Source organism: Puma concolor, chromosome C2, assembly GCF_028749965.1.
Source record: "Puma concolor isolate L17-30 chromosome C2, mPumCon1.1.hap2, whole genome shotgun sequence".
In the NCBI taxonomy this organism is placed as follows: domain Eukaryota; kingdom Metazoa; phylum Chordata; class Mammalia; order Carnivora; family Felidae; genus Puma; species Puma concolor.
In genome coordinates, this window is record NC_141675.1 from 76,690,616 (window position 1) to 76,716,639 (window position 26,024).

At 45.7% G+C, this 26,024-nt stretch overlaps 1 long non-coding RNA gene across 1 annotated transcript in view; it reads left to right on the forward strand.

Moving 5' to 3' along the window:
* LOC147577332 (uncharacterized) overlaps nucleotides 1-13,246 on the forward strand; it is a 56,256-nt gene extending 43,010 nt beyond the window's left edge. The window contains exon 5 of the long non-coding RNA XR_015240155.1: nucleotides 10,947-13,246. This is a non-coding gene — a long non-coding RNA (uncharacterized LOC147577332). The remainder of the gene's footprint in view (nucleotides 1-10,946) is intronic.
* Nucleotides 13,247-26,024: the final 12,778 nt, after the last annotated feature.

Genomic DNA, 26,024 nt, shown 5'->3' on the forward strand with positions numbered 1-26,024 from the left:
AGGTGTGAAGGGCTGGATGGGAGGTGGGAGGCTGTTTTAGAGTTTTAGAGTTGGGGGGGTGGGATGGTGGTGGAAGAGGGGAGGCCGGAGAGGGGGAAAAGGGAGAGCCTGGGGGTAGCTTTCTGGACCAGAGGGTAGGGGCCAAATGAGGGGGGGGGGGGTAGAGAGATGGGGTAGGGATGTGAAGAGGAGACGCAGAGAGCAATTGAGAGGGCACTCAGATCCAGCTGAGGGATAAAGGAGTGGGAAGGGAATGTGGAATAGTGGGATGAAAGGAATTTCAGGAGGGAGGAGGCATTGGCAAGCTCTGGCTACCTCCTGCAGGAGCTGGGCTGGCATTTGTCAAAGGGGTCTTCTTCGAACCTTCCAGGGTGGGAGAAGTCTGCAGCTCCAGGCCTCGGCTGGGTGGAGGAAGGTGATGACAGAGGTGGGCAGTGTGCACTTAGCTGTGGAGAACAGGCAAGGGTAGCGCCTCCCCACCTGTCAGGAGTCTCCTGGGGGTGGAGTCTGCTGGGACCAAGGTGTCACCTGGGAAGTGGGGAGAAGGGAGGGGGGGACCCCCAGTGAAGGAAGAGCACTGTGGTGGAGGGAGGATCTGAAGAAGCACAAGGACCACTTTGGGAAGCCCAGGTTCTTCCAGGGACCAACTGCTTGTCACAGGGAAAAATCCCCACCAGTGTGACAGGAAAGAGATTATGGTTTAGCCAAGTTATGGGAGACTCTAAAAATGGTGCCTTAAGACCATGCTCCTCAAACTGTGCCCACAGATAAACCCCCCTGGGAGAGTGTATTCAAATGCAGATTCTAAGTCAGCAGATCTGAAGGGGTGCCTGAAATTCCGCATTTCTCCAAGCTCCCAGGCAAAGCCTGTGCTGTGTGCTTCAGGACCACGCTATGAGCAGCGAGGGTGGTAGGAGCTGTGTGTCAACATGCAGAGGTGTCTAGGTTATATGGTAAAGTGAAAGAATAGTCTATGTGGGGTGACCCCTGTTTTTTTTTAAAGTGTGTGTCTTACACAAACACACAAATGTGTACACATACACCAAAAAGGTGCAAAAACATACCACCTATACTTTTTCTGGGAGATGGGATTACAAGCAATATTAATTTTCTTTTTGCTCATCTCTATTTCCTAAATTTTCTCCAATAAATACATACTCCTATTGTAAGGAAAAAGAGGCGCCGCTCAAAACCATGGAAGTTATTTATTTTAAAAAGAGGACTCAGGCAGAAGTTCACAGATTTCCCTCTGTGGGAAGCTGGATTAGTTGCCCCTCCTCTTGGGCTCAGAGCATCTATTCACACGCTGCCTGGGGGGAGGGGGTCCATAGGGAGGGGGTCGTCAGTCCCTGGGCTTGGCAGGGGGCTCAGCAGGGGGCTCACCTTTGTTGGAAAACTCAGCCGATACCCTCAATAAATATGTGCTCACTTGAAGGAGCTTATAGGACAAGGTCCCACTGAAGAAAATTTGCATATGGAAGACTCTAGGAGTGCATTTAAACGGCAGTGTTAAAGGGAAATTTTCTTACTGCCTATTACTTTTATTTTTTTTATTAAAAAACTTTTTTTTAATGTTTATTTGTTTTGGAGAGAAAGAAAGCATGAGCGGGGGAGGGGCAGAGAGAGAGAGGGAGACACAGAATCTGAAGCAGGCTCCAAGCTCTGAGCTGTTAGCCCAGAGCCTGACGCGGGGCTCGCACTCATGAGCAGTGAGATCATGAACAGAGCCCAAGTCGGATGGCCAACCGACTGAGCCACACAAGTGTCCGTATTACTTATATTGCTTATATTAGGTGGGCACACCGAGCCTAGAGACCTTAGTGCTATGAATGGATAGCTCTTTCCATTTATATGTCATCTTATTATTTACACTTTCTTATTGATTACCTCATTTGATCCTTGAGGTAAGTGCTCTCATTATCTCCCTTTTATAGTGGAAGAAACTAAACCTCAGAGAGTTAAACTTACCCTGGGTTAACATTTAGTAAGAGGCTTTTTAACCCAGAACATCTGACTCTAGAACCTAGTTTTTTGACTGATGAAATGTACTGCATCTCACAAGATAGGGGACCAGGTTCAACCTCACCTTCCTGTTCATGTACAAACACATCTCTGGAGCTCCTTGTTCTCGTGTGTGAGCCTGAGGTAGTGAAACCTCTACAGCACAGCTCAGACTGCAGTGTGGGGAGTGACCTGAGCTCACCGTGAAGCTGGACACTCACAAGGGGCCATGTGGTGGGGGTGGCCATGATGAGTTTATTTGTTTCAAAGAAGGCATGATAATGTGAAATCTAGAAGCTGATTGCTGGGGATGAACTGGATATCCTTGAGATGGTCTGTTTTCTACTCTGGACTTCTCTATAAATTAGGAGACACCTTTAATATGTTCTCCCTGGTTTTGAAAAGATTTAGTCTATCGAATAGATTGCATTTGTTAACTAATAATTGGTTTTCTCATTTTTTATTAATCAACCTCATTTGTAACTACCATAGCTTCTAATAAATATGAAATATAAATATAATCACACTAAGCAGCTGCAGTTCTAGCAAAAGAAAATAAATCTGGCATTTTAGTTGGCCTGGGCCGCTTTATAAGAGGTAAATGTTTAATTGTTGTTGGCTTTTACAATAGAAAGACCCATAAACCCCATAAGAATCTATCCTAAAAAAATGGTTTAAATGGCAGAAGGAAAAATGTATTTATAAAGATGTTTATTGCATTATTTATGATAGCTTAAACAGTAGAAATGCACTAACTATTCATCTGTACATAAATTAGGGCACATTTGTATGTTTGCACAATGGCATATTTTACAACTATTAAAAGTTCTGTTCAGTCTTAGAGCAGAGAAAAATTTCCTCTGCAGGGCACCAAACCCAGAAGTCATTAAGGGAAAGCTGACAAATTTGACACCATAAATATTAAAAAGGCTTGCCCTTGAAATACACCATAAACAAAGCAAAAATACGAGTGACAAACTGAGATAAAATATGCAACAGCAATGATATTAGACCCATGTATCTTTATTTTCCTGTAAATCATGCTCTATTTCAGCTTCTCTCCTCCATGGCTGAGCCATGAAACTTGTTGCCCAGAGAAAGAGGGGCAGGAACTGCTTGGGACAGAGAGGTCCCTAAAACACTGTGAATCTCAACCCTGATTTCCTTCACCCCTTTAGCAAGACAAGGGCCTCAAATACCAGCCTTTGTGGAGGAAAGAAAGAATAGTTTTATTCTGAATTTTTCCCTTTAAAAAAATCAAGGACCAACCTGGGTGGACTTAATCATAAACATCTACACAGGGAGAACTACTACCAAGAGGAAGTAGGAAAAATAGTCACACATAGACCCCAGAGGATTGTGGGAGGGAGATAAAAGTGGGAATAAGAGAAGCAGTTGGTGACACGTGTGTCCCAACTGTCCCAAAGTTCCAGACAGATAGATTGAAGGAAACACTAAAAGCAGAAGAGAGGCTTCTGACCCTGTTTTAGTTTGGGATTATGGAAAGAGAACCCTCACCAGGCACCTTCCTCGAAGCAAACTTTCTGCCTACTTAGGCACAAAGAAGGCAAGCAGTTAGCTACCCAGAGTCTTTCCTGATACTCATTGGCATGAAAGATGTCCAGAATTTCCTGGATACTCTTGGGAAGGAAGATCTGACCCGCTATATAAGGCCCAGGTAGTTACCCAGGCCGGGAGCCAAATGAGAGTTGTAGCCAGGCCTCAAGGGGGTTCAGAGCACTCATAGGACTGAAGAGGAGAAAAATCCATTGAAAGGACCTTTGGTCTCCAAGAAAGCTAAGAAAATTCTTGATTTTCTTAGCCATAGATATAAGCAACAAATGTCGGCAAGATGCTTGCCCAGTGACCAAGTCAACAAGAAACATGGTTATGGAAACTGGAGGAGCAATGGAGCAGTCTAAGGCCCTGTGCTCAGGAACTTAGCTCCCCTCCTTTATCTTTACTACATTAGAAGCCCCATCTCCCATGCACCCAAATGCTATCTCAGACAACAGGAGGAGGAGGAATATGAGAGTTAAAATAGTGGGTACGGTAACTGTAACAAAAAGATACTAAAATATGGTGGCTTAGACAATAGAGGGGGTTTCTCGCTCAGATAAAAGTCCAGATGGGCAGTGCTGATCTGATAGGGCAGCTTGAGAAGGTCAAGAGGTTGCTCCTTCTATCTTGTTGCTCTTGTTCTCAACATGTGACTTCTGTCTCTTGGTCTAAGACATCTATTCTAGCTCCTGCCAACGTGTATGCCTTCCAGCTAGTGGAAAGAGGGACAACAATATATCAAAGGCATAGTTTTCGCCTTCCTTTTAAGGGCATGACCTGGAAGTCATGCACATCACATATGCTCACATACTGTCATCCAGAACTAGATCACATGGCTACACCCAGCTTCAAGGGAGGCTGTGAAAGTCTTCAGCTGGGGAGGCACCCAAATATCCATATCTTACCCACAGAACACACTCGCCCTCCTCCAGCTCAAAGTTCAGGGTCTCTGTGTGCTGCAGGGTCTTCTCCCCCGGGTCCAGATGGAACCATTTATGTCTGGTGATCTCTAACCAAAGACAAAAGTTACCTTCCCTCCCTCCAATTACACACATACCCAAAATGCACTAGTGGAAAAGAAATAGAATGAGTAATCAGAACTTCCATTCAGAAAATGGAAGAATGGAAAACACCCAATAGTCACTAGTTCATAGCAATGATCAAATCCTACCACAAAGGAGTTACAAACACTCCCGTCCCTGGTGGTGGAGTTAGCACCTTGGCTTGTCTATCTGGTAGCGAGCTACTTGTGCATTGACCCCAGAGAGGACAGACTAGTTTTTGACAAGATTACTTGTCTGTTTTCCTCCATGGCCTCATCCCAAGTGGGCATCGAAGAGGATGCCCTTTTGGGGGACTTGTGTATTTCACAGCCTTTTTCTTCTGGTGCCTTTGCGGGGGGAGGGGGGGGCAGGGGTAGGAGTTACTTTGGGAGTTAATACAATCACAGGCTTTTTTAGGCCACACAGGGGATTTTTTTTTTTTGCAATGCAGTTCACTCCAAGAGTTAGTAGGCTTCGAGTCCATTTGTTTCCTGTTAGTGCCATGTGCAGGTATCTATAGTCAAAGTCCTTCTTTAGGCATGATTTTTACACGGGAACATTTTGTTCTTTAATTTACTGACTTCAGACTTGTCTTTTTTGTTCTGGGAGGCAATTAAATTACGGGTGGATTTTATTGACTCTCAGGCTTGGTCTGTTTGGGTTTTGTCCTTAGTCCCAAGGAATGGTTCCTACTCTAAAGCATGCTCCTTACTCCCCCATCTCCCAATATTGTGCACCTTTTGGTGTTCCTATTTGGCTCTCAGCCTTTCTTCTTGGCCTTCTGGTCTCCTACCTGCACATAGGCAGCCAAGCTTTTAGCCAAGGACTATGGAGAACTCCACAGTAGAGTTTCTAGCACCCTTGTCCCCCATGCAGTTCCCACATCTTTGTTACCCTGCCCTAAAAATTCTAGCCAATTTAGCATCCCTGAATTTCTGCTTCTTCAGCTCAGCAAGAGTGCTACATACTGTGCTATGCACTGGGAGGGCTGTCTCCCTACACCGTAACCCAGAAAGTACCCCCAGGAAGAAAGCCAGGGCCAATGTGGAATTCACCCTAATGTGTTTCCTTTCTCTAAAGGTTCACAGTCTCATACTGCCTATTGTCCAATATACTGTCCAACTGCCAGTTTATTTTGTCTAGTTTCACAGTTGTTTATGGTGGCAGTGGTGGGAACCTGGTTATCAGTTACTCCATTGGGAATATAATCAAAATTCCTTCCTTCTCTAGGTAGAGAATTTTATTTGGATACACAACTGTCCAGGGAACTGGCCAAGGTAATTTGAGCAGAAGCAAAGGAGTGTGCCTCTACTTCTCTTTGTTTTCTTTTCCTGCTGGCTGGAATGTTATGGCTATGATTACTAGCTGCTCTTCATAATGAATGTAATGAAATCTGCTCTTCATAATGAACATATTTAAAGCAGAGATCTCAGAAAGAAAAGAGAAGAGAGAATGGGGCAGGGGAAAAAAGCATATGAAGGAATAATGGTCAAATTTTCCAAAAATTTAGTGAAAACATCACCTATAGTTCAGTGAACCCCAAACAGGATGAATAAAATAAAACCATACCCAGGCCCAAGCTGCTAAAAACCAAATAGAAAGAGAAAATCTTAAAAATTGCCGGATAAAACACACATTATGGATAGCAATGTGTGAACGATGGCTGACTTCTCATGAAAAACGAGGGAGGCCAGAAGACAATGGACTATCATCTTTAAATGGCTGAAAGAAAAAGTTGACAATCCATAATTGTATATTCTGTGCATATACTCCTCAAAAATGAGGCTAAAGTCATTTAAAAATAAATGATAGCTGAGAGAATTCGTTGCCAGCAAAACTGAGGTACAAGAGGAGGTAAACTAGATAGAAACCCCTTTATAGGATTCTACATCCAACAATTGCACATTCTTTTAAGTGCACACAGAACATTCAGTGGAATGGACCATATGCTGGAGCACTATAGAACTCCCAATACATTTCAGAAGACTGAAATCTTGTGGAGTATGTTCTTTGACTATAAGAAAATTAAATTAGAAATCAATAACAATAAGATACCTAGAAAATCCCCAAATATTTGGAAATTAAACAAGGTAATTCTTTTTATTTTATATATTTTATTGTTATTTTTATTTGTGACATTCACCTTGTTTAATTATAGCTATATATTCTTTTTTAAAAGACTTTTTTAATTGAAGTAGAGTTGACACACAGTGTTAGACTAGTTTCAGGGGTACGACATAGTGATTTGCTGTCTCTATAGGCAATGTTGTGCTCACCACAAGTGTAGCCCACCCGTTACCATATGACACTATTACAACATTATTGACTATATTCCCTATGCTGTGCCTTTCATTCCCTTTACTCATTCATCCTCTAACTGGAAGCCTGTACCTTCCCCTCCCCTTCACACATTTTGCCCATCCCCTACCCCCTCAGTCCTGCAACCATCAGTTTGTTCTATTTATCGTCTGATTTTGCTTTGTGTTGTTTATTCACTTGTTTTTAAATGAGGTAATTCTAAGTAAATTACAGATCAAAGAAGATATCAAAAGATAAATCAGAAAATATTTAAAATTGTTTAGAAGGACATGTTGAGGTGCCTGGGTGGCTCAGTTGTTTGAGCGTCCGATTTCAGCTCAGGTCATGATCTCGCAGTTCATGAGTTTGAGCCCTCATCGGGCTCTGTGCTGACAGCTCGGAGCCTGGAGCCTGCTTCTGATTCTGTGTCTCCCTCTGTCTCTGCCACCACCCCCACTTGTGCTCTCTGTCTCTCTCTCTCTCTCTCTCTCAAAAATAAAGATTAAAAAAAAGGATGTGTATAGGTTTAAATGCTTATATCAGAAAAGCAACAAGTGTTTCAAATCAATGATTTAAGGTTCCAGCTTAAGAAATAAGAAATATATGAGTAAATTAAACTCAAAATAAGTAGAAGGAAGGAAATAATAAAGGGCAAAGATCAATAAAATACACAATAGTCAAACCAGAAGAAAATTAACAAAGCCAAAAGTTCTGTGAAAAGATTAATAAAAGTGATAAACTTTTTATAAGAGTGGTCAAGAAAAAGAGAGAGAGAGAGAGAGAGAACACACAAATACCAATGTCAGGAACAAAAGATGGAAGTCAGTTGGGATTCTCAGACCCTGGGAAAAAAATTAAGGACTGTTATGAACAATCTTACGCCAATAAATTTAACGAATGAAGTGAACAAATTCGTTTCAAACTTACCTAACCTGACCTAAGAAAAAGAAAATTTGAATACTCCTGTACCCGTTTAATAAATTGAATTTCTAATAATAATTTTTCAAAAGCTTCTCACAAAGGGAACTGCAGGCCCATATAGTCTCACTGGAGAATTCTATCAAACATTTAAGGAAAATGGAAATAGTGTCAAGATCATATTGTAAAAGAGCACATAGGTAGGAATTATTGTTGCAGCTATCTGTGGAAGTTATAATCTGCTAGCGATATTGGGATAAGCAAATATTTCTTAGGACACAAAAAGTACAAACCCAAAGGAAAAATAATAAATTGGACTTCTCAAGATCTAAAGACTCTGCTCCTCAAAAGGCACTGTGAAGAAAATGAAGTCGAGACCATCACGCCTCCAGCCAGCCTGAGTGACTCTTCTGTCTCTTGCTTTGCACCTCCAGCCTCACCTCGGCTGGAAATGGACCCCACTGCACCTGCACTGGTTCCTGCAAATGAGCTTCCTGCAAGAGCTGCTGCTCCCGCTGCCCCATGGGCTGTGCCAAGTGTGCCCAGGGCTGCTCTGCAAGGGGGCATCAGACAGAGCAGCTGCTGTGCCTGGTGTGGGGAACAATCTGCTCCTGATGTAAATAGAACAGTTTGTGTAGACCTGCAGTTTGTTTAAATATTTGAACGACAGTACGCTTGTCTAGACTCTTCTGGCAGAAAAGAAACGAAATGGGAAGGGAAGGCAAGGGAAGGGAAGGGAAGGGAAACAGGGGAGGCGAGGGGAGGAGAGGGGAGGGGAGGGGAGGGGAGTGGGAGAGGAAAGGGAAGGGAAGGACAGGGAAGGAAAAGAAAGTCAACACCCAGACTAGGAGAAAATATTTGTAATACACGTATATAAGAAAGAACTTGTATCCAGAATAGATAAAGAACTTTTGTGAGTCAATAAAAATAAGATGAATCACCCAATTAAAAATTGATAAAAAGACTTGAGGAGAAACTACAAAACAAGATTCTCTGGCCAATAAGCACAGGAGAAGATATTCAACATTTTTAGTCATCAGAGAAATGCAAGTTAAAACCACAATATTACTTCATACCCATTAGGATGAGTAAAATTTAAAAGACTGACAATTCTAAACATGGGCAGGGATGTGAGGCTACTGGATTTTGTAGGCTTTGAAGACGGAGGGAGGGGGCCATGAACAGAGGGATGCAGGTAGCTTCTAGAAGCTGAAATAAGTACAAAAACAGATTCATCCTTGCTGTGGATTGAACTGTGTCTTCCTGTGATTCATATGTTGAAGCCCTAACCTCCAATGTGATGGTATTTGGAGACGGCACCTTTGGTAGGATTTGGAGACGGCACTTTTGGTAGGTGATCAGGGTTACATGAGGTCAGAAGAGTGAGGCTCTGATGATGGGATTGGTGCTTCCAAAGAAGAGGCACCACAGGATTCTCCGTCTATCTATCTGTCTGTCTCCTACTGGCCATTGTGAACACACAGAAAGAAAGTGGCCAGGAAAAAAAATCTTCCTCGGCACCTGACTGTGCTGGCACTGTGATCTCAGACTTCCGGTCTGCAAAACTGAGAAAATGGATTTCTGTCCCTTAAGCTACCTGTCTGTGGTATTTTGTGTCGGGTGCCAGAACTGCCAGGGGCAATCCTAGAGCCCCTAGAAAGGGATGCCTTGATTTGGCCCAGTGAGACTTGTGTCCACCTTCTGACCACCGGAACTATAAAATAACGAATTTGTGTTGTTTCAAGCCAGTAAGTTTGTGATAATTTGGTACAGCAGCAATAGAAAAAGAGACTCACTTATTCCTCCTCTAGATATTTTCCCCAAGACAAGTGAACAGTAAAAATCGGTAAGAGTACTTGTACATGAATGTTTGCAGCAGCCTTTTTCACAATAGCAAAAACCTAGAAATAATCCAAATGTCTATCAACAGGCAAATGAATAAACAAAGTGCGATATAGTCATACAATGAAATACTCTTTATTTAAAAAAAATTTTTTTTAACGTTTTTATTTATTTTTCGGACAGAGAGAGACAGAGCATGAACGAGGGAGGGGCAGAGAGAGAGGGAGACACAGAATCGGAAACAGGCTCCAGGCTCTGAGCCATCAGCCCAGAGCCTGACGCGGGGCTCGAACTCCCGGACCGCGAGATCGTGACCTGGCTGAAGTCGGATGCTTAACCGACTGCGCCACCCAGGCGCCCCATGAAATACTCTTTAACAACTTGAATGAACTACTGGTATATTCAGCAGCATGCATAAAGCTCATAACATGTTTGTTGAGTGAAAAAAAACACAAATGAGTACATAATTTATGATTCCATTCATATGGTGTTCAAGAAGGGGCAAAACTAATTTATTGTGATGGAAATGAGAATGGTGGTTGCTTGTGGGGTTGGGGACAAGGAAATTTTCTGGGGTGATGGACATAGTCTACATTTTATTTTTTTTAACATTTATTTATTTTTGAGAGGCAGAAAGAGACAGAGCGCAAGTAGGGGAGGAGCAGAGACAGAGGGAGACACAGACTCCGAAGCAGGCTCCAGGCTCTGAGCTGTCAGCACAGAGCCCGACGCGGGGCTAGAACCCACCAACCGTGAGATCATGACCGGAGCCAAAGTCGGACGCTTAACTGACTGAGCCACTCAGGCGCCCTAGACATAGTCTACATTTTGATTAGTGTATTGGTTACATAGGAGTAAAAATTCACCAGAACCTTTTGTGTTGGGGCACCTGAGTGGCTCAGTCAGTTGAGCGTCCAACTTTGGCTCAGGTCGCGATCTTGGGGTTCATGAGTTCGAGACCCGCATGGGGCTTGCTGTTGTCAGCACAGAGCCTGCTTAGGATCCTCTGTCCCCTCCCCCTCCCCCTTCCCCGCTTGCTCTCTCAAAAATAAATAAACATTAAAAAAAAAAATCTTTCGCGTTACACATTGGAGATCTTTGCATTTCACTGTACTTAAGTTTTCCTTGATTGAAAAAAAAGGAAACCAAGAACAAATATTGGGGAACATCTCAGTGTCTGGCGTATCACTCATCTCCCATATTTTTTCACTTAATAGAAGAGGTAGTTCATGCCTGCTGCTGTAATTGATGAATCCCCAAATCAAAAATGTTTCTCTTTCTCAGGAGGTACAAAATAGATGCTCATGGTCTGCAGGCTGTTCTCCTCCAAGTGGTGGTTTAAGAATCTATCTTGGCCTCCGCCATCTCCACAACATGGCTTCCAAAGCTGTTGCCTGGGTCTACGTCAAGCCAGCAGTCGAGTTAAAGCTTAGAGATTGTGCGTGGGAGGTTTCTACGGGCCAGGCCTGGCAGGGGCACGCGTCACATGGGCCCTCATTCTGTTGGCTTGAACTGAGCCTCACAGCTACACGGAACTGAGAAGGAGGCTGCTAACTGTAGTCTAGCCAGGAGCCCCCGAAGATGAAAAGGCTTCGATACCAAGTTAGCAGTCTCTGCCACACTGTGTTATTAACATCCCTCACTAGCTTACACGTGTTAAATATTTACTGTTCACCGGCAACTGTTCTAAGAGCTTTGCATTTAATCTTCAACAGCTCCTTGAGATACATACTAGTTTAATCCGCATTTTACAAGTGAGGAAACAAGAGGTACACAGAAACGGAGTGAGTTGTCGAAGTCATACAGCTCATATGTGGTGGAGCCTGGATTTGAACTCAGGCAGCCGAAGACCAGAACAGGTGGCCAGAACCACAACTTTGTACTGCATCCAGATGAAGATTGCATGATATTTCAAGTGCTTGGACGGGCCAACTTTACGTAACCATTTTCATATTGTGAGAGATTTAGATTATATATTGATTAGGTCTCTAAATAATGCATTGCTGAACATCTTAACGTTTCCCCCCCCCCTGCATTATGGATTGATTCCTTAGGATTAATTCTTCTTTTTTTATTTTTAAAAGTTTGCTAAATTAAGCCTACAAGAGTCTGCTTCCTTTCTGAATTATGCACTGCATACAAATGACCTCATTATTGACAAGACATTCATCATTGGATGCTAACTGTTTTGGTTCAGCTCTCCCAGTTTGCAAATTATTCTCTGCAAAAATATTAATCTGCTTTTGTTGATATTTAGCCCTGACGATACTTGAATAGACAGAGTTCCTCACTTTACGCAGCAGAGTCATGAATTTTTCATTGGAAAAGATCTCACAGCTTATCTGATCCAATTCCTTAGTTAATAGAGAAAGATAGTTCTAAAAATGGTGGGGCAAAAATAGAAATTTTATAAATTGAATCGCATTTTTTACTGACTAGGGGAGCTTGCTGTCAAAGAGATTCTATGAGAAATGCTTCCTGTGAGTGAAAATTTAGCTTGTGAACAATTAGGAGCTGTGAAAATCAAGATGCAGAAAGGGACCAAACTGTGACAAACTGTTCCTTAGCTTTGGAAGTGATTTGTCTATTATGCAATAACAGTTAACATTTACGGGGTGCTTATTGTGCATCGGAACACCGTGCTCAACACTGTACATACTTTGTTTCATTTCATCCTGGCAACAAACCTGTGGGGTGTTATATTGTTAACATCCCTGCTGTACAAATGAGGAAACTGAGAAGAGGCGAGGTTAAATAAGGATGCGCTGCTTTAAAAGGCAGAATCACCCCAACAGAATAGCTCATTTCCCCTCATTAACACCCTTTATGTCTTTTCAGATTCTTTGTTTGTCAGGGTCAGGGTGGAGTGTGGGGATTTCACTCAGGTAGATAATTCCAAAATCCTAAAATTCTCTTCGTTGTCAGGTTTAAAAAAAAAAAAAAAAGGACTAGGATAGGAAGTTAACTAGTAGCATGAAAATCTAAACTTTCCTGAAAGCTGAGTGGGAGGGATGGGCCATGTGAATGCTGATTGATTGATTAATGAATGACCTTTCAAGAAGAGGGGACCCACCAGGAAGTCTTTTGTGGGGTTCCCATTCTCTGTCACTTGCTCATTCTCTATTTCAAAAGCCATCCCACCAGGTGTCTCCCTCCTCCTCTTCCTTCCCCCTCTCCTACAGCCTCCTCCCAACCTCTCCTTGGCCCAGCCTTCCTGCCTGTCTCTGTCCTTTCCTGCCATTCAAGCCACAACCCTGGAGAACCTTCTCGAGCTTCTCAGAAGGGAGAGGCTGACTTCCAAGAGGGTTCATCTGTTTTAAATGAGACACTCCTTCCCAGATGCAAACCGTTATCTCAAGACCCCCTTTCCTCATGTGGAACAGAAGAGTATCAGGGGCCTACATATTCCCCCATGTGACTGTCCTCCAGTCTCAGGCAACACAGAAGGCCAAGATCTTGCTCCCAGAGGGCGATGGGGGCAGCAGGTCCTAGGTCCTAGGGATCAGGAGTGCTGAGTTCTTTCTGGTGGTCCTTTGGCTGCTGGGTAAAACTGAGGACAGCCAGGTACTGGATGAGAGGTTGGCTTGAGGATAACCTTCTACATTCCGGGCCCTGTGGCCTCTGGCGTTCCCACCTGGATTGTGGCAGCCTCCGGTGGGGCAGGGGAGAAGATTCCAGGGAGAACAGGATCAGAGTGATTGTGCAGTGGGGAGGGGGTTGTGTGGAAAGAGGCCTCGATTCCAGCTGCCTGAGCTGAAGCCCATGCAGTCCAGCCAAGGGGGCTGGGACGTTTCCTCATGGGACTCACGCTGACTTGGGCACTGGGAGGCCCACAGAGGTATCACACGGGCGGCCTTCCTCAGGGGACGACTGCCAAGCCTCCTTAGAAAGGAAAGGCTTGCTCAAGCAGGCCATATTCACACACACGAGGCACGTAAGTGATGTGCAGACAATCCAAGGACAGTGAAGAACTGGCCACTCCAGCACCACAGTGACTGGGTGAGCTGGGCTGTGGCTTGTGGGGGGGTGGGGGGAGGGCTGGCGGGGGAAGTGTGGGTGGGGTTTCTGGGATGGTAGAGCCCGTAGAGCCCGTGGTTCCTCTAAATGAGTCAGAGGACCTGGATTTGGGCCCTGGTGGGATCACTGTTTTGTTTTTGTTATCACTGTTTTTTTTCTGTTGTTTTTGATCATCAAAAGAGAGGCTGTGTGTCAAAGAGCCTGGCAGGTAGTAAGTGCTCCATAACATTAGATGAGCCTGAATCTGGCACATTCTGGGAGGCCTCATGGCCTACATAGGGATTGCCTGGTTCAACTGAGCTCCTGTTAGGAATACATTAGCTACCACACAGAAACTGGTAATGGCAGTTGCCACCCAGGGGCGGAAATTGTTGCCAGGGACAAGGGAAGGGGGGTCCTTTATTTTTTTTAAATTTTGTCCATATACATCTATTTCTTGTTTCAAAAACTACCATTTAAAGTTTTTAAAAAAGGAATATATGATTTTGTATTAGGGATTCAAGGTTATCAAAGCATCTGTCTATAGATGGTTTTAACTGAACCTTCAAAACAATCTTGGTAAGTGGGTATTATCTTCATTTTATAGAGAAGTTAACTGATGTGAGGTCTCATAGATAAAGAGGCAGAGTCTAGCCCTGAGCCCAGGGCCCTTTATGCCAAGTGGCTTCTAGTATGGTGATTAAGAGCCTGAGACTTTGATCGACTTCCATGGCTTGATGGGATCCTCTGTCCGTCCTGGGGGTGAGGGTGGGGCTCTCCGTGCCTCAGTTTCTCTCTGAGTCAACTGCCCTGGAGCTTCATGAAGAAAGACATGGGATAAACTTGCACCAGCCATGTAAGCCCCCCCTCTGTGCTGGCGAGGGAGCACCCAGAAGTGAACAGATCATCAGCTCTGCCCCTCAGTTACGGGAGGATGGGGTCCTTGACCTGCTGTGCTCCTGAGGGCCCCACGCTCAGCCTGGGTGCGCTGGGGCTGACATCATTTGGAAGCTCCCTGGGAGACGCTGTTGTGCAGTCAGAGTTGAAGGGCACTGGGTTTAGAGGATTATGGTCAGGCTGCTGGGCAGTGCTGAGCCCCACCTTGGCTAAAGGCCAGGCCCCCCACCTCTGTCCACATGCAGCAGTGTGCTGTGGATGTTAACAGAGGGAGAAAGCCTGAGGCTCTTGTTTAGGGCCACAAATCCAACTGTGGTGACATGAGTCCGAATCCAAGTCATTCAGGTTACAAAGGTCGTGGGTTCAGGTCCAGCCTCTGCCAGCTGTGTCACCTTAAACAAGTCAACTAAGGTCTCTGAGCCTGCCTCTCAATGAGATGAGAGTGGCAATACCTACTTCTCAAGGTTGTTTGAGGCTAGACTTAACTGAGAAAAGTCTACCTGGGGGTACTTCGAAAACCTTAAAATCCTAGTATAATATGGTATATTCTTAAACCACAAAATAGAGGGAAGAAAGAAAGAAGGAAGGGAAGGAGGGAGGGAGGGAGTGGGGAGGGAGGGAGGAAGGAAGGAAGGAAGGAAGGAAGGAAGGAAGGAAGGAAGGAAGGAAGGATGGGGGGGGGGAAGGAAATACCTTTCCCTTTACCCAGATTCAACACTAGTCAAGCTCTTTAAATTCCTCTTAGATATTTGAGGAGCCTTCTTCACTTGGCCCGTCCTGGGTAGAGGCTGATTTTCTCACCCCAGCTCCCTAATTCCTGGAATTTCCATGGCTCCACTCTCTGTAACTAGGACAAGAGAAACACGCATTCCTCCCCACATTGGAGTTTCTCCACTTTTGGTGGGTCATTTCCCCGCTCAAGGATGTAACTGCTCAACCAGTGCCCCCTGGTGGTGACTCTTATGAGCCTCTCTAATTTCACTGACCTGGAAGGTTGGCATTCAGGGGAGGAAGTACCTAGATGGGGTACCTAGAAGCACCTGGATGGGGCTTAGGTAAGGAGAATCAGGCTGTGGGGTCCATGTGTGACCTGCATGTTTGCACTGTGGCCACTGTGCCCATCGTACCAGCACCGGGGTGTCTAATGACAGAGACTGACTGGTATCAGTTGGGTCATTTCATGTACTAGGTTGCTCCGTGCCTCTTCCATAGTAGATGCTCTCTGGTGGGAGTTAACATGTGACACAGAGATCTTCACATTTCTGCCTATTCTCGTATGTCTACCTGCATCCTCTACACCTGCCCTCGCTATCCTCATCTTCCGATCTTTTTTCCTTCCAGGCCCCTGACCAGCCACGCCATTAGCCACCACCCATGCATTGCACATATTTTCACTTCGGGACACTTCCCTATCCACACAAAGGAAATGATGAGAGGGACCATCCATAACTCTGTCAATTTACTGGAGGGTTTTCATCCTGTTTGTTTGTTTGTTTGTTTTTCCAAAAGGTCACTCCTAAGAGCGGCTGTAGTGCACTTACCATCATTTTTAGTTGGCACATACCTAGGAAGCTGGCTCATCTGTAACCCCAGCTCTGGCTTTTTAGTCCTCCTTCAGCTGGGTGGACAGCATCCCTATAGCCTTGGGTGTGAGCTGAGGGAGGTGCATTGGGAAAACAGTGATGGGGGCCCCGCAGCTTGCCCGTGCCTTCTGTTCCTGCTCAGGCTCAGTGCGGTGGTACCATTTCCATGTACAAGAGGCTGATGCTGGGCTTGCTGGACCTTACAACGTGGAGGGTCCGACCAGACCCAGCTCACGATGGGAAGTTCTGGCCGCATGGTCACTTGGTGTCCTCTGGAAGTTTGTTTTGTTTTGCTGGTTGATGAATAGTTCTCTGCTGCAGACGGCATGACCTTGCTGGAGAACTAAAGGGTCTCATTGTGAGCGTCCCATGGGAGCTTGCCACCAACCCCACGTCTGAAGCCTTCAGCACCATAATATCGGCCAGTCATATGGTTCAGGAGACAGAGCTGCTGGCATCTCAGATAATGCAGGGACACCTGCAGACTTGAGAGTGGGGCAGCCAGGAGGAGGGCTTCCCCTTCCGTCTCAGGAGAAGCTCTGCCATTAAGCATGTTAAGTTCTTAGAAAGAGAGGCAGACAGAAAGAGAAAATGAAGTTGCTCTTTGCTGGCCCCTCTTGTGATCTTTTTATGTAACATCTCTCCCAACTGTGAGTTCCTTCAGGGCAGCATTTAATCGCCGCTCCTCTGCCTGTGTTAGCTATGTGATCCTGGGAGAGCCCCCTCACTTCTCGGAGCCTTGGTGTCCCCCTCTGTAAACTGGGGATATATCCCTGCTCACAGTGCCATGGGGCTGTGGGCATTAAGAAAAGAAAGCACACGAGCCCCTGGAATGGTGTCTGCGCATCGTCAGCATTCCTGAAAGGCTGGCTCTCATTCTTCTCCCCTGTGACCCTCTGACAGAAGATTACCCCACCCCACCCACAGGGCTCAGTAAATCTGTGCTAATGTGTTAGTGGGTGTCGATGAGTTCATGTAACCTTGGGTCACATGTGGTTAGCATGTGTGTGTTTTAACAGGCTTTTTTACAGTGACGCTAATGATGTGTGGATTGTTTGGGGGCGGTAGGGCTGTGTTCTCGAGTTGTAAACTCACCGTTCCTCTACTCCCCAGTATTCTCAGAGTTCTAGCCTATCTCCTCTGCAGCCCTCGCGGGACTGCGGGGTGCGTGCAGTTGTGTATGTGTGTTGTTAATGTGTTGTATGTAAGTGTATGTCTTACAGTTAAGTCCACAGAAACAGGAAAAAGACACAGACTGCCCCTGCCTGGATACCACCACCTCACCGACCTCCGCGGGCCCAGAGCCCGTCCCTGCTTCCCCAACTCGGCAGTGGACAGCACCTGTGCCCCGATCTTCGTATCTCAGTGTTTAACCCAGGGCTTCGCCTAAACGTGTGCTCAATACAGAGTAAGTACTTCTTTGCTAATTGAAAGTGGAAAGTCCGTCCTGGGGTTGTCTTTTCTGGGCAGCCCTGCAGTGCCCTCTAGTGGACATTCGCTGAACTTCTTAAAGTTTAAGGTTCTGCGAGCCCTAGAACAGTAAAGCTCAGGTCTGTTTTGGTAATCCAGCCAGGCTTGGCCTCTGTTGCTGTTGGTCCCTCTGCCTTGCAGAGGCTGTGTGTGAGAGCTGGGTGAGGCTGGGGTGGCGGGGGAGAAGACCAGATAGGCGCCTGGCAGAAGAGCAGGGTAAATCGGGGGAACCCAACCTGTCCCTTCCTTCCCAAGCTTCTCTTCTTTTCTTCTCAGGCGGAAATGACTCAACAGTTGCCCCAGTTTTGTTAATTTTTTTAAAAAGGGTACCTAGGGGCGCCTGGGTGGCGCAGTCGGTTAAGCGTCCGACTTCAGCCAGGTCACGATCTCGCGGCCCGTGAGTTCGAGCCCCGCGTCGGGCTCTGGGCTGATGGCTCAGAGCCTGGAGCCTATTTCTGATTCTGTGTCTCCCTCTCTCTCTGCCCCTCCCCCGTTCATGCTCTGTCTCTCTCTGTCCCAAAAATAAATAAACGTTGAAAAAAAAATTAAAAAGGGTACCTAAAACAAGATGACACGTAAAGATCCCGATTCTCTTACGCCAAGTTCATGCTTGCATACCCACATCTAAGACATCAGCAAATTCTGTGGGTTCTGGATCTGAAACCCATCCCAAACCCACCCTCACTGTCAGGCCATTGCCCAAGCCACATTATCTCTGGTCTGAATGATCACCAACACACCCTGTGGGTTCTACTCTTATTCCCGTACCATACAGTACCAGACTCCATACAGTGCCAGAATGTTCTTTTAAAACCATAAGTCAGGGGTGCTTGGGTGGCTCAGTCGGTTAAGTGTCCAGCTTCAGCTCAGATCATGATCTTGCGATTGGTGAGTTTGAGCCCCACGTTGGGCTCTGTGCTGACAGCTGGGAGCCTGGAGCCTGCTTCGGATTCTGTGTCTTTCTCTCTGCCCCTCCTCTGCTCGTTCTCAGTCTCTCTCTCTCAAAAATAAATAAACATTAAAAAAATTTTTTGTTAAACCATAAGTCAGATCATGTTGCCACACCCTGTTTAATACCACTTTATTTGTTTCCCATTTCACTTGAAATAAAATCCAAACTCCTTCCTGTGGCCTACAAGACCCTATGTGTGGAACACAAGAATAAAACCACTCCAGAAGGCAGAACAGGGCCAGTTGACAGGGGTTGCAGAGCATGAACTTTGACCCAAGGAAGGAAGGAATTTTCAAGAATCAAAGCTGTGCAGGCTGCCTACACAATGAAGGGCAAGGTCCCACCGTGGAAAGTGCAGAGCTTCTGCTGAGAACATTTCTGTACATACAGGTTGGCTGGAGGCTGGAGTAGATGATCTCCTGTTACCTTCCTGAATGGGAATGCCAGATCTCTAGGAATAAGAAATGTGAAGAGGAAATTCCCACTTTACTGGTGGTGGTGAGATAAGCGGGATCTGGACATAGGAAATAGCTCTTTAGGAAGCGTCAGCCTCTGCTTCTTCAGGAACACTTCGTCCAGTGGGGCGCTCAATAGTTGTGTGGCCCTTTCTGTTAGTCGACACCAGATGCAGGGCAAGCCAAGTCTGTCTGCCTCCCTGAAACCCTCTTCTTGCTCTCAGTTCTTCCATCTTGCAGAGTTCTGGGCACTCTTCCAAAACCATGCCAGAGACCATTGTGTATGTTGGGGACATAAGGATGAAAGGTTTATACTATGCTGTCAAGAAGTTCATGGACTCAGGGTCTCTGGGCTGGTGAGCAGTCATAGCACAAGGACGCTTGGATTGGTGGGATAAGTGGGAAGGGCAGAGCACATAGGAACTGGAATATGTGAGCCCGAAGCCCTGGCTGGGAATCAGCATCACCTAGGGAGCCGTGTGGTCAGGGTTTCTGGAGATTCCACGGGAGGGTCCAGGAATCTGGTGGTTTTTAAAAATCCCCAGGTGGTAATAAGGTAAGTAAGATTGTGGACCCCCAGCTTAGTTGGGAAGAGCTTTGTCTTTGAGACACCTGGATCAGAATCCTAGCTTTGCCACTTAACAGTTGTGTGACTATGGCATCCACCTCTCTCGTCCCATGAGTGAGCAAGAGGAGGAACAGGAAGAAAGGAGGGAGAGAAAGGGAAATAAGGAGAGATTTATTGAGCAGTGTACCCAGCCAGGGGACACTAGGGCAGGGGCAGGGCGTCTTTGCAAGTGGTCACACCACACAGGCCCGGCTGCACCCCAGGCCACGGGTCTAGTCATGGGCACACACTCAGTCTCGTCTCCATTTCTGGAGCACCTGCCTCCAGGGCTGTTGCCAAAGGAGCCAAGATGGCACCTTTTTGTAGGGAACACAGCAAATCCTTGTAAAAGGTTATGGAAGGGATTTCACAGCCACCCCATGAGGTGGTTATAAGGTGTACCCCCATTACAGAGAAAGAAATGGGTACACTGAGAGGTTGTGTGTCAGAGGCACCTGAAGTTAGGTATGCAGACCTGTCCCAAGAAAGCCAAGGATGAGTGTTGTTCAACATCCAGCTAAAAAATATTACACAGTGGAAGCCTCTGGATTCCTCTGCTGACTCCCTTTCCTCTCCCCTACAACCGCTCTCCCGGAGTTGGTGTTTATCATTTTCATGCATCTTTATATTTGTTTAGCATCTATACAAGAATTCGTAAACAGCATGCAGTCCCCTACTGTATGTTTAGACCTTTTATACAGAGTGTCACAAGAAAGAAATCCTCCTGCCACGTGTATTTTTTTCTCAATATTGTTTTTCACATTTATCCACACTGATGCATATATCTCTAACCTACCTATTATTATCATCACTTTTTAAAATTTATTTTTTATTTTTAAAATTTTTAAAGTTTATTTATTTTGAGAAAGAGAGAAGGCACAAGTGGGGGAGAAGCAGAGAGAGAGGAGAGAGTGAGAATCCCAAGAAAGTTCGGCACTGACGGGCGTTGAACCCACTAACCATGAGATCATGACCTGAGCCAGAATCAAGAGTCAGATACTTAACTGACTGAGCCACCCAGGCGCCCCTTGAAACTTATTTTTTAAAGCTAAGCTACAATTGACATTTATCTTTGTATTAGTTTCAGGTGCTTAGTGTCAACGTAATGATTTGATATTTGTATATACTGTGAAATGATCACTACAAGAAGTCTAATGAATGTCCATCACCACACACAGGTACCATTTTTTTCTGTGACAAGAACTTTTAAGATCTACTCTTTTAGCAACTTTCAACTATATGATTCAGTATTATTAGCTAAGGCCATCATACTATACATGACATCATTAGGACTTATTTATCTTATAACTGGAAGTTTGTACCTTTTGACGACCCTAAGCCATTTCACCCATCTCCCCACCCCTGGCCTCTGACAATAACCAATCTGTTCTCTGAATCTCAGTTTGCTTTCTTTGTGTTTTCTGTTTTTTAGATTCCACGTGTAAATGAGATCATGTAGTATTTGTCTTTCCCAGTCTGACTTATCTCACTTTAGGTCCATCCATGTTGTTGCAAATGGCAGGGACCCTTAAGGTCCATCCATGTTGTTGCAAAGGGCAGGATTTCTTTCTTTTATGTGACTGAATAATAGTCCATTGTATATATTACTGCATTTTCTTTATCCTTTTATTTGTCAATGGATACTTGAGCTGTTTTCCTATCTTGGCTATTATAAATGATGATGCTATGTACATAGGGGTGCAGATATATCTTTTCGAGATCATGATTTCATTTCCTTTGGAATTATCCAGAATGATATGACTTGGTGGATGACATGATAGTTCCATTTTCAGTGTTTTTGAGGAATCTCCATACTGTTTTCCATAATGGCTGCACCAGTTTACATTCCTACCATAGAAATGCATAATGATTCTCTTTTCTCCACATTCTCACCAACCCCTGTTATCTCTTACACTTTTGATAATAGCCATTCTAACACGTATGAGGTGGTACCTCATTATGGTTTTGATTTGCATTTTCCTGATCACTAGTGATATTGACCACCTTTTCATGTACCCCTTGGCCATCTGTATGTCTCCTTTGGAAAATGTCTATTTAGATCTTCTGCCCATTTTAAAATCAGACTGTTTTTACCACTCCTTTTTAAAATCCATGACTCAGTTGATGGACCTTTGGGTTGCCCTCAATTTTTTTTTTTTACTATGACAGACAATACTGCTGTAAGGATTTTTTGCTCGGCTTTCTTTCTGCACACACATGAGAGTTTCACAAGGGTATACACCCAGGAGTGGACCAACTGGGCTGAGGGCATTGTGCTCTTCAGATTCATTGTGCAATTTATGCACTAGCAGTGTAACAGAGTTTCTATTGCTCTGTGCCCTCGCCTCGCCAGATCTCACATGTACAAGCCTATCTTCGCTTCTGTGCTTAATAGCCTCTTGTGGTAAAAACAATGGGAGAATAGTTACACAGGAATGCATCTAGACTATGTTCTTGGCTATGAAGTCCTCAGCAAAGTCTGGATGGAGGCTGCTAAGGCAATCTGTGCCATTATTAATTCAGAACATCCTGTTACAAAACATGGGGTAAGAAGCAGAAAGCACACTAGGAATTTGGACAGGTTTGCTGGCCATCTCCACCAACGATATGCTTCAAGGCATTATCCTTTTTTTTATTTTTTATTTTTTATTATTTAAAAAAAATTTTTTTTTCAACGTTTATTTATTTTTGGGACAGAGAGAGACAGAGCATGAACGGGGGAGGGGCAGAGAGAGAGGGAGACACAGAATCGGAAACAGGCTCCAGGCTCCGAGCCATCAGCCCAGAGCCTGACGCGGGGCTCGAACTCACGGACCGCGAGATCGTGACCTGGCTGAAGTCGGACGCTTAACTGACTGCGCCACCCAGGCGCCCCAAGGCATTATCCTTTTGTCCTCACCTTTTGTTGGAGGGAATAAATAGGAAGCCCAGACTTCTAGGTTTGCCTGTTCACGACAGTTGTCCCAGTAAAATCATTAATAGCACCTCCTTTGACCTCTTTAGGTTCGAAAGATAAGTTATACAGTCACCCTAGCTATAAGAGTGGCAATTCAAATCAATTTCCTATCCAGACTGTTCAGATTTCTGGTGCTCTGCTGAGGTCAGTGTGGATTTGACCGGTGGCTGGAGAGCCTGTGTGTTGCAAGTCACAGGGAAAGAACTGCAATTGTTGCTGCAGTAACGAGGTTTAAGATAGAAGTCGGAGCCCTCAGAAGGTTCCAGAGGGAGCTGACCACAGCCCAGAATCCCTTCCCTGAGAAGCTCTGGTGCTTTCACTGTGGAGTCCTGGACATGCTTGCTGGTCACTGCCCACAGGACGGCCAGCTCCAGGCACAGGTGGTGCCGGGTAGCCTGGGGGGTGTTCCCCTCCCGGTCCCCTCAAGATCAGAGTCTGTTCCAGGCCACCAGACAGTGCTCCCTGCCAGCCCTTTCACGAAAACAGTTCCTGGATGTGCTTCATGAGTTGTGGCCAAGCTCTTGTGACAACACCTCCTGCAATAACAAAGGGACCCTTTGTGGGCAGCTGGCTCCGGCTAACAGCTTGTGGATGGCTGGCCTCCCTCTGGCACTTTCTTTTCTAGACAGCCCACCCCCAACCCCTTACACCCATTCAGTTCAAGACAATCTGGGATCCTAGATAGATAATTGGGCCATTTGATCAACCTGAAGAGGTAGGTCAGGGCCGCCTTCCAACATTGAAACTTCCGGAGGAAATGACAGGACACAATGGGAGATCTGTGGTGGGGGACAGCTCAGGGCATCAGCCTTCAGTGGTTCCCTTCCAGCACTGTGCCACCGCCCAGGTGGAGGCCTGCAGCTCAGCAGCATGCTCATATGACAAAGGCTTCTCTTAGAAAGAAGTCCACACAGGATTTCCAACTGATTGGCCTCGGAGGCTTAGCCTCTTACCTTAAAGAGTAGACCCACTGAGGATTACTTCTACTGGTGGCATTCAAGACTCCTCTGGGAGTCTTTGTTGAGCTGCCCCCACCCTATGTTGGCCCTCTTGCTTTTGTGCCTCCTCCATGATCCACAGTGAGTGTGTGGGTGTGTGCACGTGTGTGTACGTGCACACATACATGCCTGTCATAACGTAATTATTCTGTCAAGGACAGTGACACTATCTTACTTCATGCACTAAAAGCTCAGTGAAAGTTTGTTAAATGAAGAAATGAGGGGCGCCTGGGTGGCTCAGTCGGTTAAGCATCTGACTCTTGATTTCAGCTTAGGTCATGATCTTATGTGTCAATGAGTTTGAGCCCCACACGGGGTGCTCTGTACTCACAGTGCAGAGCCTGCTTGGAATTCTCTTTCTCTCCTTCTCTCTCTGTCCCTCCCTTATTTGTGCTTGTTCTCTCTCTCTCTCTCTCTCTCTCTCTCAAAATAAATAAATAAAATAAAATAAAAAAAAAAGAAATGAGCCAATCCTTTGCTTGGAAGGGGTTGGTCCCAGAAGCAGACTGGATGGAGGAACTCAGTGACAATGGCAAGTCTTCTTTTTTCTTCTGTCCTTCTCTTCTGTCTCGTTTTGTAGTAACCAGACTGTCTCCATGTTTAGGGAGGATGGCAACCAGCAAGCCCCAATTCACAACAGCTACCTGGGAAATGAAGGCACCTCCATGGTCTCCCCTGATCCCTGGATCACCCCTGGGACCATGGCATGGGGTACACTGACCGGAGGGTTCACTAGAATCACCAAATTGGACTGGGGCAGAAGCAGTTTCCCAAAGTGGGGGGACTGAGCTGATCTTGAAGAGAAAAAAATAACAGCTTTGCAGGGCCACCACACTGAAGCCTGAGCAGTTCCTAAAAAGACCAGTTCTGAGCTGGAGGCCAGGACTGCTCTTGTAGGAGCAGTGACTCTGGCACTTCTAATAACCACAGGCCAGCCAGGTTTTACAAGGATGATCCCCTCTGCAAGCATGGCAGGTGGCTATATCTGTAGACTCTGAACATCAACAGTCGGCAGATGTTTACTAGATGCTAGATGCTAGATGTCAGACACTGCGCAGGCTGGGGGGTCAGTGGTCCGCAGCCAGAGGCATTCTCTGCCCTTACATGGCTCACCATCTACTCAATGCCCAAGGTGCCCTGAATGGCCCCCACTGAGCCTCACCTCCAAGCAGGCTTTGGTTCCAGGACAACTCTAAGCTAACATTCTTGGAACTGGGCTTGATGGGCCATGGCCCATTTCATCCTGGCAACAGTGCTATAGCGTAGATTTTAGGATATAGGGCCAGAAATAGGCCCTAATTTAAGCAAAAAAGGAGAGAGGAAGAGCAGAGGTGAGAAGGGAGGTGGGGAGGGAAAGAGAGAGAGAGAATATGTTGGGAAGACATTGGGTAGTTCACAGAATTGAAGAAAAAGATGAGTAGCCAGGCCAGGATTTGGGATGGACTGGGACAGGACCAGGGCTTGCCACGGCTCTGTGTGGACCTTGTCTAGAGGGTACTGCTTTACTGGCTCAGCACCAGCTACCTTCAGTCCCTGTGACTTCTCACAAGAGTCCAGTTCCCAAGAGAAGGCTCCGACTGGCCTGATTTGGGCCAATGCCCACCCCTGTGATCAGGGATCAGGTTGTGTATTGGCAGTTCTTCTCTGTGGAGTTGAGGAGGAGTGGTGACCCAAAGGAAGAGCGAGAAGGAAGGAGTATATTGGGGGCAGACAAAAATAGCCACCGTGTACCACATAGGTATGCCTGTTTTCCAGGTGAGGAACTGAGGCTCAGAGAGGTTATATAACTTGCTCAAATTCACACTGCTAGTGAGTGATAGGACTTAAACCCAACCTGTTTGATTTCAGAGCCCACATTCTGACTCTCTATCCACGGATAGGTGGCTGGTGGAGGTGCTTCACTTAATCACAAATGATAATTTACAAAATATCATAGTAGTCAAAAGTTTGGGGACCAGTTGGAAGGTAACTGCCACCAAACAGGCAGGAGAGGAAGGACTAGCTTACACCAGGGCAGTGGTTAATATGGATATGAGGATATGAACCACGAGAGAGCGTGAAAAGAGACGTTAAGTGGCTAAAATCTGTCATGACTGATGGCTAATAGGATGTGTGAAGGAAGGACGGTAGTCTACACGGACATTCTGGTTTTGGGTGTGGGCACCTGGTAGATGGAACTGTCTGTCCCTCGCTGAGATACAGACCCAGAAGGAACTGGTGGGGCTGGGGGAGAAGGAAGAGGAGTATAATTTTGGACATACTGGATTTGAGGACTTGTTGGATTTGATACCGAAACGGAGACATGTCCAGGAGCCAGTGGACAGGCGGGATCTGGGACATGGAAAAGAGCCATAGGCAAAGGTGGTGTCCCCCAGGGACACTGTGTAGTATGAGCCTGACAAAAGTCTGTGGATCTGCAGATCGAGTCTGGGGAATCACAGCATTTGG